We start from the raw sequence: 8472 nt of genomic DNA on the forward strand, positions 1-8472 counted from the left end.
GAATAATATGGAGTTGGTAATCTTTAAGCAGACACAGGACCATCTTATTTGACAGTTTTCTTCAGTTTTTTCTTTTCCAAAGCCCTTCATGGAATTCTCTTAGTATTTTGTGAGTGGCTTGAAATTTTGATGTTTTTTCTATCTACTGTACAATATTTATAGCCAGGCGCCATAATCCCGTACGAGGTGGCCATTTGACTTTGGGTTAGTTGTTTCATGAGGAAGGGAACTAACCCTCTGCCAACCTGACACGAAGGGAACATGGGTGGGCTGGTTATATGGTTACCACCCAGTGCTGTACATGGTTTCCCAGCTTACAGTAATTTTGCAAATCATTAGGCTTGTCATTCAATGTGAAGCCACCTGAAAAGGAAAGAAGAGTAATAAAAAATTACAGGAATGATGGAAGAAATAGGAAGAGTGGAGGACAGACACTAAAAACGAATGAAAAGGTGAAGGAAGAGGTATGCAGCAGTACATCAAGTGAGTGGATGATGGTCACCACTACCTACTGGTGAAAAACATTTAAAATGTGTGTCACAAATCAAATTCGCGACATTTTCCTTTTGTGAGAAACCACGAACTATTAGTGGAAAACTCACTGTATATCGTTCAGTTAACCGTTTCTCTCTCAATTTCGATGGTATACTTTTTTCAAAACATTTGTCACTGTTTCAAAAGTGACCGTTCTAATGCACGTCATTAAGTGCTCTACTGAGCGATATTGTTGTTTCTATATTGTTCGCCCCTGCTTGCCCCAACCGTTGGCAACGCCTTCTTCCGGCTGGCCTGGGCATCCTACCCCCACACATCGTATTTGAATCAGTCTTTTGTCTGTCGTGACGGAGTGTGGTTCTGTGCTCCAGTAGTGAGAGTGAGAGAGGTCTTCTAGCACCCAGACTCCACTAGACTACAGTTCTCCAGGCTCCCACCCTTCATTGGTGATATGCTACATTGACCAGTATTTCTTTAGTTTTTTCTTAGTTTTAAAATAATAATTTTAGCTAGTTTTGTGAAAGAGTGAGTGAGTGCATTCCGTTTAATATTTGAATTCATTTTGCTCTATATAACGTAAATTTAATTATTGTAATCAATAAATTTACAGTTCTTTCCTTTGAGCTTAATTGTTATTCGTGTTTTATTTCACCACGAGCGTCTTTAGTCTGCTTATCTTAGCTCGCACAACTTACTTATTTTTCATAACTATACTTAAAGCAGTTCTTTCATAATAATTCTGAAATCCGTTGTGCTAGCAAGGGGTTAAGCTTCAGCAAGAACCTGTCTGTTATTAATATTAAATATAGATTGTCAGGGGGTAAAAACTCTCAGGGGCCTGCAGTACCGACTGTACAGCATTTGTGAGTAATTAATCTCCGCTGTGTACTGGAGAGAGAGACAGCATTAATTCCCATCTTTTGAGAATCGGCAGTCAGCCGGAATAAAATGGTGATCTATTTGCCATAAATTTATTAGTCGTTGAACTTCCATTAAATTTGGGATCACACGCTTTCTTAAATTACAAAACCCCGTTGACAACTGGCGACCTCATTTCAGGATTTAACTCCTAGTACTATTATTAATGAAATAAAACCCACTCACTAAGCTAGTTAGTTATTACTTATAATAACTAAAGGTTAAAGGCACAAGCTTACTGGTGTTTACCATTAGTTTAGCAAGTGAATTTCTGCTTTATTAATCCATAGAGTACTTAACTCTATTTAGTACTTTATTCTTGGTAACGCCAGATGATTTTATTCGCTCCTGGGAAGTCACCATACCCATTGTGTTAATTATTGAGTCTTCCCAGTCATTTGCATTTTTGCTTTATTCTTTGCCAGTTAACTAGATAAGACTGGTCACCACTAGCTTGTGTCTGTATTCTTTACTTGTGTTTATTAGCATTCGTTTGCGAAGCAGCAGTCAGTACTCAGTTTTGGCTTGCTTAGTAAATTAGTGTCATGGCTACCACCGTATTTTTACAGGAAGCCAAAGACATGGGGCTTACCGAGCCCCAGGAAATTAAAGAGTACATACTCTCACGGCATAATCAGGAGCAGCAGCGCGAGAATGATGCTCGTGAAGTGCGTAAGATTCAGTGCGAATATGAGCGAGAACAGCGCAAACAACGTGAAAGAAAGCGTGCATATGAGCAAGAGCAGCGTGAAAAGGAGCGCGAACACAAGCAAAAACAACGCAAACTTGACTTAGAACACGAGCGAGAACAGCGTGAGGAACGAGAGAGAGAACGTGAACATGAACGTGCCGAACGTGAGGCACGAGAAAAACACGAGCTTGAGGTTTTGAAGCTCAAGCGAGATTCCTTGGCTTCAGGCACATCTGCTGCAGAAAACCCAAGCTCCACTAGCGCTCTTCCTACACATGTCCTGGCGACCCCACGCATCAAGCTTCCTTCATACAAGGAAGGCGAGCGAATCGAGCCGTACATAGCTCATTTTGAGGACATGGCAGACATGTATCAACTGGATGAGGCAGCTAAGCGGCTCCAATTTCTTAGTTTATTTGAGGGCCCTGCCCTTGATATTCTCCACAGAATTCGTGGAGACAATCTCACGTATGAGATGATGAAAGCTGCACTCATTAAGGCGTATGGTCTCACAGTAGACGACGTCAAAGTTCAGTTCATGCGAGCTTGTCTCCAAGACAAGGAGACAGCTGTTCAGTTCCTCGACCGTCTCACTGCTTACTTAGGTGAGTGGATGGAGAAAGATGAAACTCCTTCCACACGTGAGGGGATAATTGACCTCATGCTGCGTACACAGCTAGAAAGGTCGTGGCCTGCTGAGCTCATAGCACAGCTTAAGATCTGCCAGGTGAAAGATGCCAGCTAAATGGTGGAAAAGGCTGATGCATTCTTCACTGTTTACAGGTACCAAACTCGTAAGCAAAACACCTGGAACAGCAGAAAAGATACTGCCAAGTCTGGGAAGCCGTCTCAGACTGAACCCCAGCAACAAGGCCATTCTCAGAATAATGGCCAAGGTCCAAAACCGCAGAGGAAGGACCGGGGCAAAACACTCAGAAACCTGAGTGGAAACGGTACAACAGGTACCCTAATCAGCAGCAGTATCAGCCACGGAACCGACCGCCGGGACTGTCCTTTTCACCACCAGCTCAAGTGAATAGGAGGCAGGAGGCGAAAGCAGCCTTCATTCCTCAGCAGCAGCACAGAGGTCACGTCCCTACCAGTACGGGTACTCTCCCACAGTTCACTAGTCCCACAGTGACAGTGAACCCCCCTCCACAGATGGCCAATGTTCCATCTCCACAGGCAGTGAGTACGACCCCTCAAGTTTCTAAATCTCAAGGCACCAAGTTTGCCGCATCATTTATTCAGCAGCCTCATGAGTGGCTAGCTGCTTCCTCCACAGGCCCTCCCACAGGTGACAGTACCTTCCTTGTTCAGCCAGGGTTTGTGGGAGGCATCCCTGTGAAGGTCCTGAGAGACAACGGGTCCTCAGGTTGCTCTGTCAAGCAGAGTCTAGTTTGGCCTGAGCTGTACACAGGTCGACAGATCCATGCAAACCTTATTGATGGATCAGTGAGATTGTTCCCTGAGGCATGTATCCAGGTGGCATCTCCATTTTATACTGGTACGACACTCGCAGTTGTCATGCCAGAACCTTTGTTTGACCTAATCATAGGCAATATTTCCGGTGTCAAGGATAGTTGCACTGAAGATGACGCTACTCAGACTTCGGCTACAGTAACACGAGCCACGCCTGAGGCTCCAGACTGTGTCAACCCAGTGACCATTGAATCGCCGCAAGATCTGATGTGTAGCCAAATTGTTGTTCAAGAACAACATTCTGACCCGACACCTGCTGCCGTGCGAAAGAAACAAAAGGGTCGAGTGATAAAGTATTCACGGAGAGGTCAAGCCAAGTTCCTTCGCAAACAAGGATGGCTCTACCGTGAGTCACGAACACCCGAGGGCGAGGTTCGATTGCAGTTTGTTGTTCCCGTCAAGTACCGCCAAGCAGTGTTAGAATGGGGTCACTGTTCAGCCTCAGGAGGTCACACGGGCAAAAGGAAGACCCAGGGCCGTATCCGAGCTGACTTTTTCTGGCCAGGGATGGGACGAGACATAGATAGTTTTGTGCGTTCCTGCAGTGTGTGTCAAAGTACCACTAATCAGGGACATGTCCTTCCTGCGCCGTTTGTAATCACACCCATAATCTCTGAAGCAGTTGAAAGACAGGGTAGTGGTGAAGTGGGTGCAGACCTGATGTCTCGTCCTTTGGCACCACAGGACACATCATGTCCAGGGCCTGTACATACATATGTACCGTAGGTTAAGGGGAAAGTTCAAGAACCCGCAGAGGCAACCTGAGGCTGTGTCTGCGGACACATGAGCCCGAGTTTGCATAAGGATTCTCAGCTGCCCCGATATTGTATATACATGTGTACTCTAGGCAAAAGGGGGGAAGTTTGAGGACCCGTGTGCAGTCCGAGGCTGTGTCTGCGGACACACGAGCCCGAGTTTGCACAAGGATTCTCAGCTCCCCGATATTAATATAAGTACTGTAGGTTAAGGACCCATGTGCAGTCCGAGGCTGTGTCTGAGGACACACGAGCCCGAGTTTGCATAAGGATTCTCAACTTGCCGACACTAATCGTAAATGTAGAGTTAAGTTTAACACGTAAACTACACGAGTCCTCGAGACCAACGGCGTCCAGGGACTACATTTCCTGGTTAATAAGGTACGGTACCTAATAAATTAATGGCGACCTCGAAAGTACGAAGCTTAGGCTGTCACTCGTATTTTTCAGCTACAGCATACCTTTCGTAGCATGTACTGATTGCTAGGCAGAGAGAGTAATTGCAATGTAATAACACTTTTTGTCTCACTGACACTTTTGATGCTCCACCCTAATTGATTTTGCAGGTACAGCGATGGGTGTAGCAGTTTTGCTGTGTGGGCCAGCTGATCGTCTGCCGCATGCTGCCGCCTCTTCTCTGCCTTCGTCGTCGCCATATTATTAATATTTACTATCATTTTACACGTAGGTACAGTTACACTACAACTGTCACACCTACACCGTGTATTACATACACCACGCTACACAACAATTAGTTGTCAGTGTAAATGTAGCGAACTTTCACTCAGTTTGACCTGAGTACAGGATTTTCACCGTCGTCACGGAGTTTTTTCCCTCAAGCTTGCCTCTATTAACGTAAATACGAGGTTTTTACGCTCATTGGCGATAGTGATTTTCTCCTGTAGCAGGATAGCACACACACCACAGTGTGAATCTTGTGTGACTGAGTTAGGATGTGTACATATATATATATATCCACAAATTTTTTCCCATAAGGAAAAAATTTCATTTTGAAGGGGCGTAATGTCACGAATCAAATTTGCGACATTTTCCTTTTGTGAGAAACCACGAACTATTAGTGGAAAACTCACTGTGTATCATTCAGTTAACCGTTTCTCTCTCCATTTCGATGGTATACTTTTTTCAAAACATTCGTCACTGTTTCAAAAGTGACCGTTCTAATGCACGTCATTAAGTGCTCTACTGAGCGATATTGTTGTTTCTATATTGTTCGCCCCTGCTTGCCCCAACCGTTGGCAACGCCTTCTTCCGGCTGGCCTGGGCATCCTACCCCCACACATCGTATTTGAATCAGTCTTTTGTCTGTCACGACGGAGTGTGGTTCTGTGCTCCAGTAGTGAGAGTGAGAGAGGTCTTCTAGCACCCAGACTCCACTAGATTACAGTTCTCCAGGCTCCCACCCTTCATTGGTGATACGCTACATTGACCAGTATTTCTTTAGTTTTTTTCTTAGTTTTAAAATAATTATTTTAGCTAGTTTTGTGAAAGAGTGAGTGAGTGCATTCCGTTTAATATTTGAATTCATTTTGCTCTATATAACATAAATTTAATTATCGTAATCAATAAATTTACAGTTCTTTCCTTTGAGCTTAATTGTTATTCGTGTTTCATTTCACCACGAGCGTCTTTAGTCTGCTTATCTTAGCTCGCACAACTTACTTATTTTTCATAACTGTACTTAAAACAGTTCTTTCATAATAATTCTGAAATCCGTTGTGCTAGCTAGGGGTTAAGCTTCAGCAAGAACCTGTCTGTTATTAATATTAAATATAGATTGTCAGGGGGTAAAAACTCTCAGGGGCTTGCAGTACCGACTGTACAGCATTTGTGAGTAATTAATCTTCGCTGTGTACTGTAGAGAGAGACAGCGTTAATTCCCATCTTTTGAGAATCGGAAGTCAGCCGGAATAAAATGGCGATCTATTTGCCATAAATTTATTAGTCGTTGAACTTCCATTAAATTTTGGATCACACGCTTTCTTAAATTACAAAACCCCGTTGACATGTGGTCTTTGTTTACATTCCCCGACAGCACTGAAAACAGATGGACTCCATCTCAGAACGCAATTTTTGGCAAGAAATTACCCTTATCAGTACACCGTCCGATCAGCGAAGTTAAGCAATGCTGGGTCTGATTAGTACTTGGATGGGTGACCGCCTGGGAACACCAGGTGCTGTTGGCATCCCTACGTGTCAAGTGGGGTTGGTGGAGGATTAGTGCCCCTCCCTGTAAAACAATTAACTCTAAGCCCTTGGCCACCCCGTCTGGGATACATGGCGTCTGGCAATGGATGAATGAATGGATGGATTTTTCTTGTTTACTGACGGAGCCTCTTCATACTGAAAAGGGACGTCTTTACATGTTTACAGTTACTGGATTTTTTTTTTTTTTCTTCTAACAGGTGGTCCTATGTCTTCTTGGAGATTGCCAAGGAGTTATTATTTAATATGCTGATTTAGCCTATGTGTGCTTACCTCCTCCCGCTGTCATTCTAGCGGCCTTCCTCAGAACTCAACAGGCCAATCAATGCTTACCTTTTGAATTTACAACCATCAGGGCACTCTAACTCTTGCACCTGAATACAGTGAGGATCTGAAATCAGTGCAGTCATGGCTGTCATGTTGTGCATGTAAAAAGGAACCCTCTTAGAACAACGAGGAGGTTTTATGAGGACCTGGAGGTTAATTTACGTCTCAGGTATGAAGTGAATTATAAACATAAGGAGGGTCTGGGATAGCAAACTTCCCCCACCCCCCACCCAGTTAGGCTTCTGTGTCTGTGTATGGTTATGTTAAGTCTCTCATTTAACTGCTTCAGTCTAGGTTAGGCTGAATTGGATCTGGGATCATCTAGGTAGACTGATGCCTAAAACATCCTGTTGCCAATGCCATGAAACTTATTATTTCAGCAATGAAACTCCAACTCATTATTGTTTTTTATGTTACCTGTTTGTTTCTTATTACAGACTGATACCATACTGAATATCACTCATTTTCCCACCACCACCACCACCACCCTTGGGATAAGGAGTAGCCTATCATAACTTGAAAACAAAAGATTTCCTACAGAATATCAAAATCAAATGAATGACAATAAAGAAAAAAGGTAAAATTACAGTTCCAGCCAAAAAACAGAATTATAAGATTTTGATCCATTTCTTTCAGTATTTTAGAAAATTCTAAGACACTTTTCTTCTATGGCAATTTTGTCACAAATTATTTTTACTTTACTCTTGAAGATAACCTAACCCTCGGGAAAAAAAATAAAAAATAATTTGTGATGAAAATGCCATAGAATTGTCTAAAAAAAGAAAAGAAAAAGAAAAGGGGGGGGAGTATTATTTTACAAGTGGACCGACAAAACAGCAATGAATCACACTTACTTATACTGTGGATCGTGCTGTGTAGCTAGTTTCTATATAGGTCTTACCCGGCGGCGATGTTTAGTTTACCAAAAACAGATCAAAATTTCATAGTTCTGCTTTTGGCTATTAAAAAAAAAAAAAAAAAAAAAACACTAGATAAGCTACACTGATGAACTCATGTTGGGGACTCTGCAAAATATTAACTCAAACTTCTGGCAGTGATATTTTTGTAAAAGATGCATAGCTACTGATGCTAATTTTCAAAGTAATAGTACATGCATGAGTGAAGGCATCCTTCGTTCTTTAACTTTCTTACTACCCCAAGAACGTAAAAAATAAATAAATTAATAAACTACCATACGTGGTGTAACTTAGTTCTCTCGAAACAGTCGGAGAATGTAGGTTATCAAACAGAACATGTCGATACACGGCTAACAGATTTTACATTTACCAAATCCTTGACCTATTTAACTGTTCCTACTCAATATTTAATAAAGCTTTAAACTTCCACAAAACTTCAGGATATTCTTAAAACTGGTTGTGCTCTCGGAGGTTTGCCTGTCAATGGCGGTATCAGTGCCATCATCTGACTAGATGAAGGAATGAATAAAGCCTGGGAATTGTATTACATCATCTCAGTATGCCGTATAACTCATAGATGTCTTATGACTTGAAGAAAGACTGTATTTCAGACTGAAAAATGCTTACCTTACACACCACAATCAATCGTTGTTTACAAATGCGG

At 42.5% G+C, this 8472-nt stretch overlaps 1 protein-coding gene across 1 annotated transcript in view; it reads right to left on the reverse strand.

The window, feature by feature from the left end:
* Positions 1–8472, reverse strand: part of LOC145399657 (ATP-dependent RNA helicase DDX42) — a 79369-nt gene extending 70897 nt beyond the window's left edge. The window contains exon 1 of the mRNA XM_080272197.1: positions 8436–8472. The gene's annotated coding sequence lies outside the window, so the exon portion shown is untranslated. The remainder of the gene's footprint in view (positions 1–8435) is intronic.

Source organism: Coenobita brevimanus, chromosome 50 (genome assembly GCF_032717465.1).
Source record: "Coenobita brevimanus isolate Jiangsu-jjx chromosome 50, ASM3271746v2, whole genome shotgun sequence".
NCBI lineage: Eukaryota > Metazoa > Arthropoda > Malacostraca > Decapoda > Coenobitidae > Coenobita > Coenobita brevimanus.